Source organism: Peromyscus maniculatus, chromosome 9 (genome assembly GCF_049852395.1).
Source record: "Peromyscus maniculatus bairdii isolate BWxNUB_F1_BW_parent chromosome 9, HU_Pman_BW_mat_3.1, whole genome shotgun sequence".
Lineage (NCBI taxonomy): Eukaryota > Metazoa > Chordata > Mammalia > Rodentia > Cricetidae > Peromyscus > Peromyscus maniculatus.
In genome coordinates this window covers 4,621,957-4,643,661 of record NC_134860.1, presented here as the reverse complement: position 1 = coordinate 4,643,661, position 21,705 = coordinate 4,621,957, and the positions used below count along the sequence as shown (strand labels likewise).

The 21,705-nt window shown below is 41.8% G+C and overlaps 1 protein-coding gene and 1 long non-coding RNA gene across 10 annotated transcripts in view; one reads left to right on the top strand and one right to left on the bottom strand.

Moving 5' to 3' along the window:
- The window catches only part of Sfmbt1 (Scm like with four mbt domains 1), a 126,198-nt gene that overhangs the window by 91,470 nt on the left and 13,023 nt on the right, over positions 1-21,705 (bottom strand). The gene's annotated exons all lie outside the window — the stretch shown is intronic.
- On the top strand, positions 9,618-20,954 carry LOC121832226 (uncharacterized). Of its 2 annotated transcripts, XR_013042150.1 has the most exons (4): positions 9,618-9,935; positions 10,203-10,298; positions 15,966-16,108; positions 18,970-20,954. It is a non-coding gene; the product is annotated as an uncharacterized LOC121832226 (long non-coding RNA). The 2 variants fall into 2 exon arrangements; XR_013042151.1 differs by lacking the exon at positions 10,203-10,298.

The following is a 21,705-nucleotide window of genomic DNA, read 5'->3' as shown; positions in this document are numbered from 1 at the left end:
CTCAAAACAATATAAAAATCTTCCAATATTTAAGCCTATTAGTAATTTCTACACTAACAATTCAGTGTCTGAGTGTCCTCAGACCAATTAACTCTCTAGGCTTTACTCTGACAGTAAGTGTCTCTCAAAACAGCACTTACAAAGATGGTACCTACCATACCTCGGTCAACATCTTCCAGAGCAGATGCTGTTCCTTCCTGACAGCACTTCAATCATAACCTCTTGTGTGTCGCAGCCTATCCTGGCACTGCAAACTTCTCAAGGGCAGAGAACTTACTCAACTTTGCACTCTTTAAACCTCCGGGCCCAGTGCTTCACAACACAGCTACTTAGCATTTGTCACATGAATTTCTGTATTAGATCAAGGTACTAAACTCACAAGGTCTAGTCCTAGTGTACCCAGAGCAGCTGGTAGAAGAACTAGAGGAGTCATTAAAGAAGTGCCCCTGTAAATTCCTTAGGTAGCATCCAAAAGCAAACTGTCTGGTTCTTAGTCCTCTTGAAATACTATCAAAGACGCCTCTATGCTATCAAAGTACTGGGATTTTTCCTCCACTTGTTGTGTAAACACTGTAGAGTACAACTTGTCTGGTTGCCCTGTTGTTTATAAAGTCTCCCACAGTACAAAGAACTAGAGTAACCCTAAGCAGCTGCTGGTGGTGGTTAATCTCAACTGTCAACTTGATGAATCCTCAATCAACTGAAAAAACAAGCTTCTGAGCATATCCGAGGGGCTATCTTGATTAGGCTAACTGAGGTGGGAGAACCTGCCCACTGAGTGACAACATTCCTGGGGTTCTGAACTGTATAAAAGGAGGGGAGCTGAGCACCAGCTCTCCTCAGGCTCTGCTTCCTGACAGTATGCAGTGTGACCAGCTCCTTCAACCTCCTGCTGCCATGACCTTCCCAAGACTGACCATACCTATAAACCGTGAACCAAAACAAACCACTTTGTCCTGAATGCTGTTTTTATTAGGGTATTTGGTGACAACAGGAAAAGTAACTAGTACACTGTTGAGATCCACATTTCTTTTCCTCACAACACTTCTAGACATTCCATAAAACTGAAGTGTTGACCACAGCTGAGACTTCCTTGGTTACAAGTCCAACTTTGTCACATCCTTTTTGTCTACCTTCATGAGTTCAAAACAAACTTGTTAGAACACAAAATCAATGTCAGAAAGGCGGCCATGGAAGAATGAAAACAGAACAAGAAGGACTCTCACAGGGAAAAGCACTAATGCTCCTAGAATTACCTGTCCATTACAGCTATGGGCTACCAATGTGCCACACTGGGGGAAAAAATAGAAATATACTACCAAGGATTACCAAATACTGCTGTAGTTTGAGTCTTTTGAAAATATTTTTCTTACTTTTAATTATGTGTAGGTGTGTATGTCTGCACATGGGCATGTGAATGTGAATGCAGGCATCCACAGAGGTAAGAGGGGGTTGAATCTCCCAGAGCTGGAGTTACAGACCCTTGTGAGCCTGCTGTGGGATGTTCTGTGGGAGCCCTTCTTGGGTTCTTTGTGGCGTTACCCAGCAGGTCCGTATAGAGGATGATTAGGACCATGGGCCTGAGTGCAGGTGTTTGAGATGGTCTGCACTTGGCTGTGCTGGGGGATGGTCTGTATGTCAAGTTGCTCTGATTGGTTAATAAATAAAACCTGATCGGCCGTGGCTAGGCAGGAAAGATAGGTGGGACTAACAGAGAGGAGATATAAAAGGACAGAAAGGCAGAAGGAGACGCTGCAGCCGCCGCAATGACCAGAGACGCTGCAGCCGCCGCAATGACCAGAGAGGCTGCAGCCGCCGCCATGACCAGAGACGCTGCAGCCGCTGCCATGACCAGAGAGGCTGCAGCCGCTGCCATGACCAGAGACACTGCAGCCGCTGCCATGACCAGCAGCATGTGAAGACGCCAGTAAGCCACCAGCCACATGGCAAGGTATAGATGTATGGAAATGGATCAATTTAAGATAAAAGCACAGTTAGCAAGATAAGGACAGTTGGCAAGAGGCCTGCCACGGCCATACAGTTTGCAAGCAATATAAGTGTCTGTGTTTATTTGGTTGGGTTTGAGCGGCTGTGGGACTGGCGGGTGACAGAGATTTGTCCTGACTGTGGGCAAGGCGGAAAAAATCAAGCTACATATGGCGCCCAAACGTGGGGCTAAAGAAAAAAAGGGCTAAAGAAAAAAAGGGAAGAAAAAAAAAAAGGGACTAAAGAAAAAGGACAAATGAACAGGGATAAAGGCCGGTGTTATGAAAAAAAAATAAATAAATACTAAAGACAAAGTCCCTTAACCAAGAGGCGCTCCAATAAAGTGTGATCTGAGAAGAATCCTCGCGTGGTGGTAAAGAGGATTCAGAACTCAACACACGGAGCGGTGACGTCGGTAAGTTCTCCAGGAACGGTGACGTTGGTATTAAAGAGAAAGTAAAAGTAATATAAAAAATAAGCCATGTAAAAATGGATATCACACAGAGAGTTTGGATTATATTGTCTTTGGGATTTTTAACTGCAGAAAAACATTTGATCGTAAAAGATGTTGAGTTAAACCAATATGTATATATTAAAGATATCTTGACTTTAAAATTTGGATATAAGGATGTGTTACTTTGGAAAGGAGACTCTGCTTTTGTCTCTACAGAAATCCAGAGGCTATGGATTTGTTCCAGATTAAGATACATCAGGTTTGACCAGCCAAGACCACCTGAAAGGTCTCCGATGACACCATGGCCCAGATGATCCAACATCCAGAATCGTTTCAAGGCAACTGGCTCAGACGATACGGTCTCACGGACTACTCCATGATCCTAAAATTTTCTTTGCATCCCCATAAGATACAGCGCCCCCCTCCAGCAGGAAGTAGTTAAGAGAAGCTACGCCCAAATTCCCAAATATACCAAGCTGACTTTAAAGATGTGTAAAAGTTAAAACCTTCCTTTTTAAAAAAAAGAAAAGGGGAGGTGCTGTGGGATGTTCTGTATGTCCTGTGGGAGCCCTTCTTGGGTTCTTTGTGGCGTTACCCAGCAGGTCCGTATAGAGGATGATTAGGACCATGGGCCTGAGTGCAGGTGTTTGAGATGGTCTGCACTTGGCTGTGCTGGGGGATGGTCTGTATGTCAAGTTGCTCTGATTGGTTAATAAATAAAACCTGATCGGCCGTGGCTAGGCAGGAAAGATAGGTGGGACTAACAGAGAGGAGATATAAAAGGACAGAAAGGCAGAAGGAGACGCTGCAGCCGCCGCCATGACCAGAGACGCTGCAGCCGCCGCCATGACCAGAGACGCTGCAGCCGCCGCCATGACCAGAGACGCTGCAGCCGCTGCCATGACCAGAGACGCTGCAGCCGCCGCCATGACCAGAGAGGCTGCAGCCGCCGCCATGACCAGAGAGGCTGCAGCCGCTGCCATGACCAGAGACACTGCAGCCGCTGCCATGACCAGCAGCATGTGAAGACGCCAGTAAGCCACCAGCCACATGGCAAGGTATAGATGTATGGAAATGGATCAATTTAAGATAAAAGCACAGTTAGCAAGATAAGGACAGTTGGCAAGAGGCCTGCCACGGCCATACAGTTTGCAAGCAATATAAGTGTCTGTGTTTATTTGGTTGGGTCTGAGCGGCTGTGGGACTGGCGGGTGACAGAGATTTGTCCTGACAGTGGGCAAGGCGGAAAAGTCAAGCTACATGAGCCACCTGATACAGATGCTGGGAAGCAAACTTGGTCCTCTGAAAGAGCAGCAAATGCTCTTACCTGCTGAGCCATCTCTCCAGGACCTGAAGTCCACCTCCACAAATGCCCATGTAGTTGAAGACTTGGTCCCTAGCCTTTGGCATTTCTGGGAACTAGTGAAATGTTTACGAGATGGAGCCTAGCCGGGCGGTGGTGGGTGCACGCCTTTAATCCCAGCACTCAGGAGGCAGAGGCAGGCGGATCTCTATGAGTTCAAGGCCAGTCTGGGCTACAGAGCAAGTTCCAGGGCATCTCCAAAGCTACACAGAGAAACCACCAGGCTCCATTTATCTGGTTCTAGGTATCAAATCCAGGGCTTTAGGAATGCTAGGTAAGAACTCAATCATTAAGCTACATTCTAGCAACTCCCCCCCCCCAAAAAAAAAAACAACACTTTTTAGGAAAGCATTTTATTTTTGCATTTTTTTTAATTGAAAAAAAAAACTTTATACAATATATTCTGATCACGGTTTCTCCTGTCTCCCACACTCCAACCTCCATGCTCTTTCTCTCTTTAAAAAACAAACAAATCAGAATTTTAAAAAGACAAATGCAGGGCTGGGCGGTGGTGGCACATGCCTTTAATCCCAGCACTTGGAAGGGAGAGCCAGGCGGATCTTTGTGACTTCGTGAGTTTGAGGCCAGCCTGGTCTACAGAGCAAGATCCAGAAAAGGCACAAAGCTACACAGAGAAACCTGGTCTCGAAAAACCAAAAAAAAAAAAAAAAAAAAAAAGCAGACGTGCACATGCATACCCCCCCTCAAATCACCCATAAAAACACAGAACTGGAAGCCATGATATACAAGCAAAAAACCAGTAAGACAGAATACATAAGCAAGGCCGTATGTGAAAAAGTCTACCAATATCATTGAGTTCATTTTGTTTGGGCCATCAAATGCTGGGCCTGGGGCCTAACCTTAGTGTGGTTAATATATCCAGTGAGACTCCATTGGAGAAAACTAATTTTTTCCTTTGGATGTCAGTTGGAGATAGTGTCTTGATTAGCGATGGGAGCCCATGTCTACTTCTCTCTCCAGCACTGGGATCCATCTGACTTTGTACCTGCACAGGCCCTAAGCATGCAGCCAGTCTGTGAATTCTTATGTGCAATAGTCCTCTTGTGCCTCAAAGACCCTATTTCTTTGGAGTCATCCATCCTCTCTGGCTCTTACACCTTTCCGACTCCTCTTCCACATAGATCCGAGAGGAGAGGTTTGATGAAGACATCCCATTTAGGACTGGGTGTTCCAAAATCTCTAGATTTCTGAACACTGTCCAGCTGTAGGTCTCTGTGTTAGTTCCCATACACTACAAGAGGAAAGCTTCTCTCATGATGGCTGGGAGAGGCACTTATCTATGGGTATAGCAGACTGGCACTAGGAGTCATTTTATTGCTGTTTCTTTAGTAGAAAAGTATTTGGTTTTCCCCTAGGCCCAAGACTTATCCAGTCTCAGGTTCTTGGCCCCCTGAGCAGTGTCAGCCATGGGTTCTATCTCGAAAAGTGGGCTTTAGTTCCAAACGGAGTAGCTGGTTACTTCCACAATGTTTTTGCCACTACTGCACCAACACATCATGCAGGCAGGTCACTGCTGTAGATCGCAGGGTTTAGAGCTGGGCTAGTTACCTTTCTCCTCGGGTACTGTGCAGATATCTTCCAGTACTGTAAATAAGTAGTCATTAAGGGTGAAGGCTCTACTTATGCACCAGCTCAACTTCTCTGTGTTCAATGAGATATGTAAGTGTTATCTTCAGCAATAGACCTTACCATCAACTTGTAGAGAGCAACTGTCTTAGTTAGGATTTCTGTTGCCACAAACACCATGACCAAAAAGCAAGTTGAGAAAAGAGTTTATTTGGCTTACACTTCCAGATCAAGTCCATCATCGGAAGAAGTCAGGCAGAGCAAGAACCTGGAGGCTTGCTTCCTATGACTTGCTCAACCCACCTTCTTATAGAACCCAGGACCAACAGCCCAGGGATGGCACCACCCACCATGGGCTGCTCCCAACCCCCTACTGATCACTAATTGAGAAAATGCCTTACAGCTGGATCTCATAAAGGCACCTCCTCAACCGAGGCTCTTTCCTCTCTGTTGACTCTAGCTCTTGTCAAGTTGACACACAAACTAGCCAGTAGAGCAACCAATAGCTTTAGCAATAACCTGAGATGTTTGGGGATTCCATAGGGTCCCTTTGGCCAATGAATCAACTAGATGTAATCCATTCCTGATACTGGAAATTTTACTTGGTGGCAAAAGATGTCTAGTTGGGGCAGTGTCTTCCTTGTTATTTAGTGACTCCAATAAGATTTCTTTCATATATGTATATATTTTAAGAAACATACAGTAGTAGATTAGGAAAGCACTTTAATGGAAACAATACACAGAGATGTATGAACATAAATTGAGGAATATTCTAAAGTTCTTCCAATAAAAGATTAATAATTACAAATTTTGACCGTTAAGATATGTAATACTTGTTTTCTCCAAGCTCAACAGCCACCATCTTCATAAGATCAGCTGAGCCTGCTTGCAAGTGCCAATCATGAGAGGGCCTGTGGACTGTTAATATCTCCTTCTGGAAGGAGAGGGTGTGGAGCAGCACTGTAACCTCACCTGAACTGTTCCAACCTCTAGTTAGTTGTTCCTTCCAGCCTTTCGTGTGCAATTCTGCCCTAACTGCGGAAGATGGTGGAGGGGGGCACTCCTGCTCCTCCTCCTAGTAGCTCTTCTCCCATGTTCTGTGAGTGGAGGTAATAAACTCACTGATTCCCACAGGGTGAATTCTGGTGGAATCCAACTTTGGTTTGTCACTGGGGCCTTATGAGGAAGCAGGTACTGTTTTGTTCTAGCTATGACCTTGAAGCACTGCCCCTAGTGATGTAGCAGGTAACTGTTACACCTGCCTATGACCTTGAAGTACATGCCCTGGGGCGTGGCCACTCGGACCCTTAAGACCTGGGATGCACATATGCGGCTCTCTCTTCACCACCTCATAGTATTGGATGCTGAAATCTTGGACCAGGCAAATCAGTGTGGGACGTAGCTCAGGTTTCCCGGACCCTACAATAACTCGCATGGTAGTGAGTTAACCCCAAAATAAATTCTTTTGCTCACTAAATAGACTCCGTGGATTCCTTGCATTATCTCTCTCCTTCTCTAAACCTAAGCATGTTGCTAAAAGAAAAAATTAAGCGATTGTCTCATATCAGAAGAGCTGCCTGGTGTGGGACAGAAGAAAACCATAAAAAAAGATTGTAGTCAAGATTCTATTTCTTTCTATGCTCATCCTCACTTTTGAAAGATCCTTTCTCTATTCAGTATAAGTCCAAACTTTCTATTTTGATATTAATAATGTTCAAGTTTTCCACAATAAACCTTTCCAATAGCAATCTCTGAAGTCTACAGAAGGAAGATGGGGTCCCACAACAAGGATTCTACTCAATTCAGAATGATGTCATGGTAACCGTGTGAACATTACTCAATGATCAACCTGGGACTGAAAACTCTCCAGGACAGTTCCAAGATGAGATTCTAGCCAGAATCTCAGACAACCTTACCCATTACTCTGAGACTGGCTGCAGAACCTACAAGCTAGTCCTGTTGAGACCTAACTATCTGACCTTTCCTCCTCCTCCTCCTCCTCCTCCTCCTCCTCCTCCTCCTCCTCCTCCTCCTCCTTCTTCTTCTTCTTCTTTTTTTTTTTTTTGGTTTTTCGAGACAGGGTTTCTCTGTGTACCTTTGCGCCTTTCCTGGATCTCGCTCTGTAGACCAGGCTGGCCTCGAACTCACAAAGATCCGCCTGCCCCCCCCCCCCAGTGCTGGGATTAAAGGCATGCACCACCACTGCCCAGCAAAATTTTTGTTTGTTTGTTTGGGTTTTTTGGTTTGTTTGTTTTGTTGTTCCAGACAGGGTTTCTCTGTGTAGTTTTGGTACCTGTCCTGGATCTCACTCTGTAGACCAGGCTGGCCTCGAACTCACAGAGCCTGTCTCTGCTCCCGAGTGCTGGGATTAAAGGAGTGCGCCACCACCGGCCGGCCCTGAGCTTTCTTACAGGACCCTAGAGCTTTCTTACCATTGCTCCCTAAACAGCAGGAAGCAATTCTAAGAAAACAACACCCCTCTCCAAAGGTTTCAATTTTCTCTGGGTTATGGATAATGGCTATAGGGTTGGGGGTGTAACAATAAAAATTAGACCCAGTATTCTCCTTAAGAAAAATGGAAATGGATAGGTATAGGATATTAAGGTAGATTATTGTATATACTAGTAAACTAATTTAGTAAAATATCAGCCTTAGGTAATTTGCAGTTATGGATTCTTGTATATTGATACAAACAAACTATATTTGTTGTACTGTACATATATTTCTACTATTTGAAATATCTTGTATATTGATACAAATGTAAAATTATATTTGTCAAACTGTATGTATGTTCTACCTCTGTTTAAGATATTTTTTATACTGATACATATTTAGGATTGTTAGGATTGTTATCATATTGCATATTGTACTATAAATTTCTGCCTCTAAGACATTTTGTGTACTGTCATAACTTTGAGGTCATTGTCCTTTTTTTCTTTTTAAAGATTTATTTATTTATTTATTTATTATGTATACGGAAGAGGGTGCCAGATCTCATTACAGATGGTTGTGAGCCACCATGTGGGTGCTGGGAATTGAACTCAGGACTTCTGGAAGAGCAGTCGGTGCTCTTAACCTCTGAGCCATCTCTCCAGCCCATGAGGTCATTGTCCTTTTACTGTACATTTGTTTACAGACTATTTACCTTGTTTTTGTGAAAGCTTAGTCCTTAGGTTATTTAGGTAGATAAGACTTGCAGATTTATAGTCACCCATGCTTGTCATTTCTATAGTTATGTTAGTTAGGTTCTCCAGATTTACAGATACATAGGTCAGATGGACAGGTAATCTTCAAACACTTCATAGACCTAGAAGATATGGCATTTTAACTTAGAATTCTGTTGATGTGAGACATGATTGCTCCCGGCAGCACCAATCTGATCCCAAGAGAATGTTAGGCTTCTAAGACACTCCATATGGAAGTTTGTACATAATGGACTGCTGAGCAAAGAACTGCCCTTGCCTTGACTGCTGACAGTACAAATGCTGTCCTTTTCTGCACGAGCGGGACACAAGGAAAAGCGACTACTGAACTCTGCCAAGACAGGGTAAGATGGTCTTTCAAAATTCCTGCTTCTGGGGGGCTGGAGAGATGGCTCAGCGGTTAAGAGCACTGACTGTTCTTCCAGAAGACCCAGGTTCAATTCCCAGCACCCACATGGCAGCTCACAACTGTCTGTAACTCCAGGTCCAGAGGACCCTCAGACAGACATACATGCAGGCAAAACACCAATGCACATAAAATAAAAATAAATTATTTTAAAAAAAATTCCTGCTTCTGAAAATGATCTGTCAGATATTCTAGGCCTTTAGCCAAACTGGATGCCCCAATGGTGCGGAGAAACTTTATAACTGCCCACTTGTGATCCTCCTGCCTCCACCTCCTTCAGCAAATCCCACCAGTGTGTACCATCATAACCGGCTTTTTAATCCACAGAGACTATCTAATGAGCAAAGGAATTTATTTGGGGGTTAACTCACTACCATGGGAGATTTATTGTAGGGTCCGGGAAAGCTAAGCTATGTCCCACACTGATTTGCCTGGTCCAAGATTTCAGCATCCAATACCACGAGCAGGCGAAGAGAGAGCTGAGTGCATGCATCCCAGGTCTTAAGGGTCCCAAGTGGCCACACCCCAGGTCATAGGCAAGTGTAACAATTACCTGCTACCTCACTAGGGGCAGTGCTTCAAGGTCACAATGCTGTAAAGTTTAACCACAGAATATCTTAAGATTACAAATAAAAATTCTTTAAAAAGTCTATAATAGAACTGGAGTACCATGTTTGATATTCCTTACTAAGGACCCCAGATATAAACCAACTTTTGGGGCCAACAAGATGTCTCAGAAGGTTAAAAAAAAAAAAAACTGACCCTTGCTATACAAGCCTGACCACCCAACTCTTCACCCTGGAAAGAATGCAGTGTCTTACACCTGCAATCCCAGCACTCCTGTGGCTAGACGGGAGACAGAGATAGAGGCTCATAGGCCAGCTAGCCTTCAGTACACAGCATGGCAGAAACAGCAATAAAGATGACAATGACAAGGTAGGAAAGAACCAACTCCTAAATGTTGTCCTGTGACTGCCATATACATGCAGTATATGTATGTGTGTATGTGCCCAAAACACATTTACACACTCCATACAAACACACATACAAACAAATAATAGTAATTTTGAAGCCATCTTTTAAGAATGTGGCTATATTTCTGTCAATAAACAAAAGAATTTTTAAAAATTTAGAAGTCAATTTGTTAACCAATGCTGTATAATGCTGTCCTCCAAGCATAACAGCTATTCCCATTTTAATCAGGGCAGCTGTCACTACACGACACTTTCAAATTTGGGTCTTTTGAAGTTCCTGAGAAAGAAAGAATAAGAAGAATAACATTCTCACCTGAGATTCCAGGTATTCACTCTTTGTACTCCACCTGACCCCTAGCCACATGTAATTCTGCCCCAGTTCTAGGAGGTGCTACAGTATACAGAGATCTGAAGTTTAAAAAAGGGGGGATGGAGTATTCCATCCAAGCTAGGGTGAGACATTTCAGTGATGGGTCTCTCTGGGGATCACACCTATAAGCCTGATAAACTCACTAACTCACCAAACAAAGCTTAGTAGAATCCTTCCTTTAGTCTGCTGGTGGGAGCCTATCTGGGGTGAGTAGATGTTTGCTCACCAAACAGTCAATTAATACATACAAATTAACTAATTTTTTTAACAAGCAACACATACACAGGCCTTGGACTTTAACAGCATGGTTTAGCAACTTGGTAGTCTACTGGCATCTTCAGGGGCTTCTTTCTCCTAAGACTCAAAAGAAAAAGGAATGCCTGGTCAGAGTACTCTTTCTGTATTACAGCCATGAACCATGCAACAACATTCTGTCATTAATGGATTGTGTACACACACTGATCCCATTAGATTCAATCTTCTACAGAAGCTATAGTTATCACAGATGTCTTAGTTTGTGTAAGTACACACTATGTTCTATGATTAAACCTCCTAATAACACATTTCTCAGAACACGTCCCTGCATGACAACCTTTGTGGCACAACCTGAATTCAGTAATACAGACAGGTAAAGGTTTAGGAGTATGAAGAAGTCCCTTCTACCTCCTTGCTTATAACTACAGTAACTTTCAATTTTGTGCCATAGTGCTAAAAATATTCCACTCATTTTTAAAACATATTCCAGTTTGTATGTGTTTAGTTCCATGGTAACTAGTCTAAAAGACTCAAATTATCTAGTAAATCTAAAACTAAAATCCAGTTACATTTCATGTTAATATGAAATACTTATCTTTATGAGCAAATGTTTTTTTTCTTTGTAAGATAAGAATTATAAGATTACTCAAGTCCAAATTTCCTAAATTTGCTCCTAATCAATCCCATTCAGTAAAACACTAAAGGTCCTGCACATACACATGCACTTCAGAATTCACCTAAACTTTCTCATATTCAAGGAAGATAGAAAAGGGAAAAACAAAAACAAAGCCTATGCCTGTGAAGTCCTCTTCCACCCCTGTGGCTGTCTCCCTGTCTAAGGGATCAACAGGTTCTCCCCAGATGCAGGCCGCATCAGTGCTCTCCAGGAAGGGCACACACTTATTAACAATGGCAGGAGGCAAGTAGATCAATAGACTTGTTTCTGAAGTTGCAATCCTGCTCCTGCAAGGGACAGGCTCTCATCAGGCACCCCAGGGAAATGGAAAGTCTAGTTATTCCACCCTACTCCTACATAAAACCTGAGAACTGGTTGCTTTTTTTTTTAACTACAACCACAAAAACTAAAGTAAATGGCTGGTGCTAAAGTCCTGAAAATTTTCTCAAAAGCAAAGTACACTGCCAAACATCTAAAGATGCTCAGTTTTCTTGGGAGAAGGGATGATAATATAAATTAGTATGAATTTTCAGTATTCTTAGTTTTTATTATATTTAACATATGTGTATTTTGCCTGCATGTATGTCTGTGCACCATGTGCATGCATGTCTGGTGTCTACAGAGGCCAGATTAGGGTATCAGATCCCCCAAAAACTAGAGTTACCGTCAGTTGTGAGCCACCATGTGGGTTCTGGGAATTGAACCTGGGTACTCTGGGAAGAGCAGTCAGTGCTCTTAATCAGCCATCTCCCCAGCCCAAACTACTATAATTTTTTAAAGTGAAGTTGAGGAAAGAAACCTTGCTAACCTAAAACATTAATCAAAATAAGCACTGATCATCAAGTGCAGTAGAACATGCTGTAATCCCAGAACTTGGAAGGATTAAAGGAGAATCATAAATTCACTGCCAGAGTGAGACTATTTGAAAGAAAGAGGGGAGGAGGAGAGAGTGAAGGAGGGAGGGAGGGAGGGAGGAATGGAGAGAGGGAAGAAGAAGGAAGGAAAACTGCAAGCAGCAAAACATGACAAAGTATTGGCTTTTCACTTCTAAAACTGAGACAAGTGTCCAAATTACTTGTTGTACACATACCTCCACTTAACATACTTAACATATGTTCCAGACTGTTCTCAGTACCAGAGAGGCCATGATGATTCAGTGTTGTAGAATTCTGCCCTCCAAACTAACAGCCTTTACCATCTTCACCACAGCAGCTGTGACTAACTGCCAAAGACCCTTAAGATTAAGTTGTTCCCTCCACAGAGAAAGGGGTGGGGAGGTTCATAGACCCTCACCTAAGATTCCAGCCACTTCTACCTACACCTAGCGCCCAGCTGTATGTAATTCTGCATAAATTGCACATAGTCTTGGCAAGTCATAGAGTATACGGAGCTTAGAACATGCAGCTATAAAGAAGTTATCATACTGGGATAAGACCTAGTGACACTGCTGTATGGAGTTACCTACAGACCTATAGTAACCCCTCATCCATACTCTATAAAAAAAAAAACAATGAAGAGTTCACCAAGCTGGACTTTGGTGGAATTGTTACTGCGGTTTGTCCTTGGTGCCTTATCTAGGGGAAGGAGAGGTTTGTTTTTAATCACTCCAGGAAAAGCTAATGCAACAAAGAAAAACACAGTTCTTGCCTAAATGGAGTTCCCAATAGTAAATAAAAGCAGCAATGTATTAGAGAAAATACTATTTCTCCAACAAGGAACAATATAGCAAATATTCTTAAGTAGGTATATGAGTTTTAATATTTATTAAGTAGGGTTTAAATTCTTAAAATGAATTAAAATTAGCTAAAAACAAAAACATTTCATATAATAATAAGCATCACAAAGAAAAACAGTGGCAAGAATGGAGCACCTAGAATGAAGGTAAAGATGGTCAAGGATGAGTCCTGTGGTCACGCTCTCCCCAATTTAAAAAAAAAAAAAAATAGACTATGGCCTGATGGTGGTGGCACACACCTTTAATCCCAGCCCTCAGGAGGCAGAGGCAGGAGGATCTGAGTTCAACGTCAGCCTGGTCTACAAAGTGAGTTCCAGTACTACACAGAGAAACCTTGTCTCTAAAGAAAGACAAAACCAAAACAATCAAACAAAAATAGAATATACAGAATGTTGTATGAGCCCAGGGGAAAAAGTGATTAATACAGCCTCAAAGGGTCCAGAAAGGAAGCCCTGGCCTTACAAGGCAAGCAGGGACTTTGTTGATGGAACATTCCTCTAAGTGCTACCCTCAAACCACGGTGATATAAAAGAAAACCCAGATACTACTGAAAACTCTTCCTTTGAAGTATTTACACACAATTATTAAAGTGGAATGGGGGAAAGAGTTAATACATAAAACTTGAAATTGTGACTTTACAGATATTAACACTTAGAACACAGTTTTGTCTAAAGAAAAAGAAACCAAACTCTAATAATATGGTAGGGTTTCTGTTTTGTTCTGTTTTCAAGACAGGGTTTCGCCTATCTCAGACTGGTTTCAAACTCTCTAGGTAGCAGAGAATGACTGAATTTTTCATCCCCCTGCCTCCATCTTCCAAGTGCTGGAATTACAGGCACTCACCACCATGTCTGGTTTAGACAATGCTAGAGTTAACCCCTCAGTATGCTAAGCTAGCACTTTCATCCGCTGAGCTACAGGCCAGATGATCTCTTTTGTTTGTTTTTTCCATAACACTGAAAATATGACAATCTACATATCAACAAGTGGATCTATGTTCCTCTTCAGGAGTGCAAAGTGCATGCATGTGCTATATCCACTGTGATACATCATTTAAAAATTAGTTCTTTCAATTAATCTAATAATGTACCTCAAAATCTTTTTTGTTTTTTAAGACAGGGTTTCTCTGTGTAGCTTTGTGCCTTTCCTAGAACTCACTCTGTAGCCCAGGCTGGCTTCGAACTCACAGAGATCTGCCTGCCTCTGCCTCCTGAGTGCTGGGATTAAAGGTGTGCGCCAACCACCGCCCGGCTGTACCTCAAAATCTTAAACAAGAATAAATCAGGCCCCAAAATAGACAGAAATAATAAATTTCAGAAATGGAGACAAAAAAGGATGATACCCCTCCCAAACATCAGTAAAACAAGGTGTTGGTTCTTTGAAAAAAATGAGGTAGATAAACCCTTAGGCAAAGGAAAGAGCAGACTCAATAAAGTATAAGGTGAAAAGGCAGACATGACAATGGATACCATTGAAATCCAGAAGACCAACAGGGAATATTTTGAAAAGGGAATTGCAATAAATTAGAAAATAAGAAAGACTAATTTTTTAGACATGCATGACCTAACAAAACTAAACCAGGAGAATATAAAAAACTTAAAGATGTATAATGAGTAGTAATATTGAAGCAGTAATTAAGGATAAAATAACATCAATGCTCCTCAAACTAGTCTATGGAACAAACAAGGAGGAGATGGCTAATCTTGGCTGTCAACTACACCTGGAATCAACTCAAACCCAAGCATCGAGACTTGCCTGTGAGGGATTTTTCCTGACTGGATCATTTGAGGTACGAAGATCCATCCTCAATCTGGGCCACATCTTCTGGTGGAAGTCCACATAAAAGGAAATACAAGAGAGCTTTTGCTTTTTGCCTGCTTGCCCTTACTCTTGCCCTTACTCTTGCCCTTACTCTTGCCCTTACTCTTGCCCTTACTCTTGCCCTCACTCTTGCCCTCACTCTTGCCCTCACTCTTGTCCTCACTCTTGTCCTCACTCTTGCCCTCACTCTTGCCCTCACTCTTGCCCTCACTCTTGCCCTCACTCTTGTCCTCACTCTTGTCCTCACTCTTGCCCTCACTCTTGCCCTCACTCTTGCCCTCACTCTTGCCCTCACTCTTGCCCTCACTCTTGCCCTTACTCTTGCCCTCACTCTTGCCCTCACTCTTGCCCTCACTCTTGCCCTCACTCTTGCCCTCACTCTTGCCCTCACTCTTGCCCTCACTCTTGTCCTCACTCTTGTCCTCACTCTTGTCCTCACTCTTGTCCTCACTCTTGTCCTTACTCTTGCCCTCACTCTTGTCCTCACTCTTGTCCTCACTCTTGTCCTCACTCTTGTCCTCACTCTTGCCCTCACTCTTGTCCTTACTCTTGTCCTTACTCTTGTCCTCACTCTTGTCCTCACTCTTGTCCTCACTCTTGCCCTCACTCTTGTCCTCACTCTTGCCCTTACTCTTGTTCTTACTCTTGTCCTTACTCTTGTCCTTACTCTTGTCCTCACTCTTGTCCTCACTCTTGCCCTCACTCTTGTCCTCACTCTTGTCCTTACTCTTGCCCTTACTCTTGCCCTTACTCTTGTCCTTACTCTTGTCCTTACTCTTGCCCTTACTCTTGTCCTTACTCTTGTCCTTACTCTTGTCCTCACTCTTGCCCTTACTCTTGCCCTTACTCTTGTCCTTACTCTTGTCCTTACTCTTGCCCTTACTCTTGTCCTTACTCTTGTCCTTACTCTTGTCCTCACTCTTGTCCTTACTCTTGTCCTTACTCTTGCCCTTACTCTTGTCCTTACTCTTGCCCTTACTCTTGTCCTTACTCTTGTCCTTACTCTTGCCCTTACTCTTGTCCTTACTCTTGCCCTTACTCTTGCCCTTACTCTTGCCCTCACTGGCAAATTCATCTCTCCTCCTGCTGAGGCACTGATGATACAAAAATCCACTTCTTCCAGATTCCAACACAGAGTGAAGACCAGCTAAAACATCCAGCCTTGTGGACTGAAGAACTACCAGATTTTTGGCCTTCCTGTGAGAAAACAGCCATTGTTAGACTAGCTGGACCACAGAGTATAAACTATTCTAATAAATCCCATATATATGTGCACATGTGAGTATACATATACGTGTGTGTGTGTGTGTGTGTGTGTGTGTGTGTGTGTGTGTATAATTTGTTCTATCAGCCCTGTTCACCATACAAAGGTAAGAATAATGGAACAAGGACAAAAACTGCACGGTCATCATAAGAGATGCAGAAAAGGCCCTTCACAAAATTGAACATCCTTTTATAACTCCAAAGAAACTAAGAACTGAAAAATTGTATCTCCACATAAAAAAGACTATAGTCAACTACCCACAGTCAACATGAATGATGCAAAACTGAAAGTGTTCCCAGTCTAAAACAAGAAGGGACCAACTCTCACCACTCTTATTCAGTATAATGCTTGAAATCTTGGCTAAAAGGCAGGTAAAAGAAGAAAACGAGATAAATTAAGGAAACAAGAATTATCCCTCTTTGCAGATGATATGATTCTATACGTCGAAGGCCTAAAGTCTCTACTACAAGACTCTCAAGGGCTGGCGAGATGGCTCAGTGGTTAAGAGCACCGACTGCTCTTCCAGAGGTCCTGAGTTTAATTCCCAGCACCCACATGGTGGCTCACAACCATCTGTAATGAGATCTGGCACCCTCTTCTGTGTACATAATAAATAAGTAAATCTTAAAAAAAAAAAAAAAAAAAAAGAAGACTCTCAGCTCATATAAACACTTTTAGCAAAACAGCACGATACAAAAATCAGTGGCTTTTCTATACACTACTAATAAATTTGCTGAGAAAATTAAACAAACCTATTCACAATAGCTTTTTAAAAAATGCCTTGAAATAAACCTAACCAAAAAGTGAAACATCTACAATGAAAGATTTTTTAAATTTTTTATAATTTATTTTCATTTTATGTGCATTGGTGTTTTGCCTTGATGTATGTCTGTGTGAGAGAATCGGACCCCCTAGAATTCGAGTTACAGACGGTTGTGAGCTGCCATGTGGGTGCTGGGAATTGAACCCAGGTTCTCTGGAAGGACAGCCAGTGCTTTTAACTGCTAAGCCTTCTCTCCAGTCCCCCATAAAATATTTTTTAAAAGAAAAAAAACTGAATTCATTAAAAGATAGAAGAACCTCTCACATTTATGGATCAGGAGAATTGCTAAAATGGTCATACCACCAAAAGCAAGCTACAGATTCAATGTAATCAACATCCAAAGTCCAATAGCATTCTTCATAGAGCTTAAAAACATCTTAGAATTCATATAGAAGCCCAAAAGTCTCAGAAAAGCCAAAGTGATCCTAAACAAAAACAACAATGCTGGATGCATCACACTTCAAATACCCGACAGAGCCATTCTAACAAAAATAACATGGCACTGACACAAAACAGACACACAGAGAAACAGGATAAACAGAAGACCCAGAAATAAACCATGCAACCATGGCCACCTGATTTAAGAGAGGTGCCGAAAAAAGCCTCTTTAACAAATGGTGCTGAGGAAGGTGCATTTCCACACACACACACGGGAGATCTAAACTAGATCCCTCTCACCACCCCACCCCCAAAGAGTCAGCTCAAAATGGATCAAAAATTTTAATGTAACAACTGCAACTCTAAACTGCTATAGAAGAAAAGGTTGGAAAATACTTCAAACTGCAAAGATAGGCAAGGACTTTCTGAATAGGGCTCTGTTAGCCCTGGATATAATAGCAAAAATAACAACTAGGATTGTAGCAAAACAGAAAACAATTACCAGAGTGAACTGATAATCTACAGAACGTGAGAAAAGTCTAACTATTCATTCTATGGGGAATTAAAGATTTATTTTTAATTATGTCTGTGCATGTGTATGTGCACAAGTGTAGGTGTCCACAAGGGCCAGAGGTGTCAGCTCTCCCTAAAGGGGAGTTCTAGGTGGTTGTAAGCTGTCAACATGGAAACTGGGAACCAAAGTAGGATCCTCTGCAAGAGCAGTTTGTGCTCTTAATGACTTAGCCACCTCTGCAGCCTTTCAGTGGGGAATTGAATAGCTAGAATATATAAAGAATTAAAAATTCAAACAAAAGAATAATCAATCAATAAAATGGGTAAATAAACAGTTTTCAAAATAAGAAGTACAATAACCAATAAATATAGGAAAAATGTTAAAGCTTCTTAGCCATCAAGGAAACACAAATCAAAACTCTGCTGAAGCTGGATATGGTGGCACACACTTGGAATTCCAGCACTTAGGCGGTGAAAGCACCAAGATGTGGAGCTCAAGGCCAGCCTTGCTATACAATCACTTCCAAGTCAACCTGGGCTACATGAGAGACAGTCTCAAAGAAAAGCTCCACTGAGATCCTATCTCATCTCAGAATAGCTATCACCAAGAAAACAACAAATGTTAACAAGGGCCTTCCACTATCCCCTGCACCCACTTACTTATACATTCCTCCAGACATGATATGACCTTTACAGTCTTGAACTACAATCACCTACACAAGACTCCACGAGGTTGAGCCCATTAGTATTCCCTCTTGAAGAACATGGGGTGCTCAACAAGGTAGGTACTTGAGACATCACTCTCCCTGAGGTTAAGGGAGCAACAATAGTTGCTGGGAAAAAAACACTTTTCTTCTCTGGTATAGCCACCCTGAACGCTGCTCATGTATATAACCCATCACCTATGCTCCTGTAAGTAACCACAATGGTTTAGACTGGTCCACCAACCTAGATGTGGGTAGAATCATTTCTTTGGTCTGTTACTGGTATCCTATCTTGGGTGAACAGATGTTTATACAATTCTCTCTGTCAAATTAATGTGACAGCATTGTTGATGGGAATGTAAATTAGTGCAGCCAATATAAAATTAGTTTGGATGTTTTTCAAAAACGTTAAGCCAGAAAAACATCTAATCTAACAAAACCTCTCCATCATGCCTAGGTCTGTATACCCAAGAGACTCAAAGTCAGTATACTACAGAGATCACAGCACTATTCACAATAACAAGTTATGGACTCAAATTAAATGTTCATCAACAGACCTATGAAGAAAATGTGGTATACATACACGTGATGGATTACTATACAGCCATGAAGAATGAAATCCAGCTACAGATGTGGCTCAGTTGGTAGACTGCTTGTCTAACATAAATGAAGCCCTGAGTTCTATCACTAGTATGGAGTGTGGTATAAGCTGGACATAGCCTTTAATGGAGACAGGAGAATAAAAGTTCAAGGTAATGGACAGAGATGATTCAGCAGGTAAAGTACTTGCCAGAAAAGCCTAACCATCTGACTTGGATCCTTTAAATCCACATAAAAGTGAAAGGAGAGAAATGATTCCACAAAGTTGTCCCCTGACTTCCACATGTGTGTCTTCACCATCCCACATATGGACATCTCACACACACACACACACACACACACACACACACACACACACTTTAAAAACAAAACAAAAAATCCAACAACAACAAAAAAAAACTTAAATAGCCATTGTTTTCCATAGTTGACATTTTCTTTGGGCTGCCAACCAGCTCGCAAATAAAGACTTAAATTATGAATGCTCAGCTTTAGCTTAGGCCTTTCCCACTAGCTCTTTTAACTTAATTTAACCTGTTTCTATTCATCTACGTTTTGCCTTGAGCTTTTTACTTTTCTTTCATTCCGTATGTCCTAGTTTCTTGCTTCCTCCATGTTGGGCTGGCTGGCTCCTGGCATCCCTGGCATCTCCTTTTCTTTCTTCCTTTCTTTTGAGCCTAAATTCCTCCTCCTACTTATTCTCCCTGCCTGTAAATTCCACCTATACCTCCTCCCTTGCTATTGGCTGTTCAGCTTTTTATTAGGCCAATTGGACAGGCAAGGTAAAACAGCAACACATCTTTACATAATTAAACAAATGTAATACATCTTTACATAGTTAAACAAATATTCTGCAACATAAACAAATGCAACACATCTTTATATAGTTAAACAAATATTCCACAACAGTTTTCACCTTCTGCTGCTCCACTGAGATCCTATCATCTCAGCATAACAGAATATCACCAAGAAAAAAGACTTTAACAAAATCCTGGAACACAAAAGAGTCTAAAAAATCCAAAATGCTGTCTACATTTGATTAAAATATTAAAATTCTTTCCAACTTTTTAAATGTCTCACTATGTAGCCCTGGCTGTCCTGGAACTCACTATGTATCAAGCTGGCCTTGAACTAGAAGAAATCCTCCTGCCTCTGTCTCTGAGCACAAAAATTAAAGATATGTACCATCATACCAAGCCCAATTTTCTTGATACATTTATACAAACACAAACACATTTTATGAGGCACTTGAAAAATCTGAAAACATCATACCCCACTCCTAAACCCTTCAGTATGTGTTTCCCATTGAACACAATATCCTATTATTATTATACTATCATTATCACATCTTAAATTAACTCTTTTGGGAGCTAGAGAGATGGCTCAGAGGTTAAGAGCACTGGCTGCTCATCCTGAAGACCTGGGTTCAGTTCCTAGTACCCACATGGCAGCTCACAACTCTCTATAATTCCGGTTCCATGGGATCTGGCACCCTCACACAGATCTACATGTAGGCAAAACACCAATGCACATAAAATTTTAAAACATTTTTTAAAAATTAACTCTTTTGTTTTGTTTTGATTTGATTTGTTTAGACCAGGGTCTCACTATGTAGCTTTGGCTGGATGGTCTGAAACTTGCTATGTCAACCTAGCTGGCATGGAATTCATAGAGATCTATCTGCCTGCCTCTGCCTACCAAGTGCTGCGATTAAAGGAATGCTTTAAAAAAAAAAAAAAAGTATGTAGCCCAGCCCTGAAATCCAGGATCCTTATGCCTGTTCCTTGTGTGGGATAAGGGTTTTTTGTATCAGCTGTTATTAGATGTGTTATTAAAATTCTAAGTACAAAGGACTTATTTAAGGAATGCATTTTAGTAAAATAATTATTACTTCCACTACATTCAAGGATTATGTCTGTCTCCCTGAAGAGTCTGGACCTGTAGTTGCGGAATTTTGACATGATAAAATCCACTTTACAAAGCTCCACTTGCCACAGTATGTTGGACAGCAGCTGAGGACAGAAGACAGCAGCAGCCTCATTTGAAGGCAACAGAATAAGACACATTTATCACTGCAAATACTTAGTATTTTAGTTCTATTACATTTGAATAAACCTGAAATAACAGTAAATAAACAAAATGAAGCTAAATTGGGTTGATCTTGAATGTTTAGTTTGGTTGCAATGTGCCTTTAATTGTGGGGGTGGGGGTAGGGGAGAACCAGCTGTGGTGGTGTACACCTATAATGTGGTCAGGAGGCTAAGGCAGGAGAACTATAAATTCAAGCTCAGCCTCACACAGTGCTACCCTGACCAAAAACAGGGTGTTGCTAAATGAAAAAAAACCTTGGCCACTTTTGAAGGCTTTAGTATTTGATGAAACCTTTCAGATTTATTTATTTTCATTTATGTATATGTGTATGTGTGCCTATTGAGTTCACATGTATACCCATGCAGGTACCCATGGAGGCCAGAAGAGGGTGTCAGATTCACTGCAGCTGGCGCTACTGACAGCTGTTAAGTCACCTGAGGTGGATGCTAAGAACCAAACTCATGTCCTTTGCAAAAGGTCTTTAATGGCTGAGCCATCTTCTCCA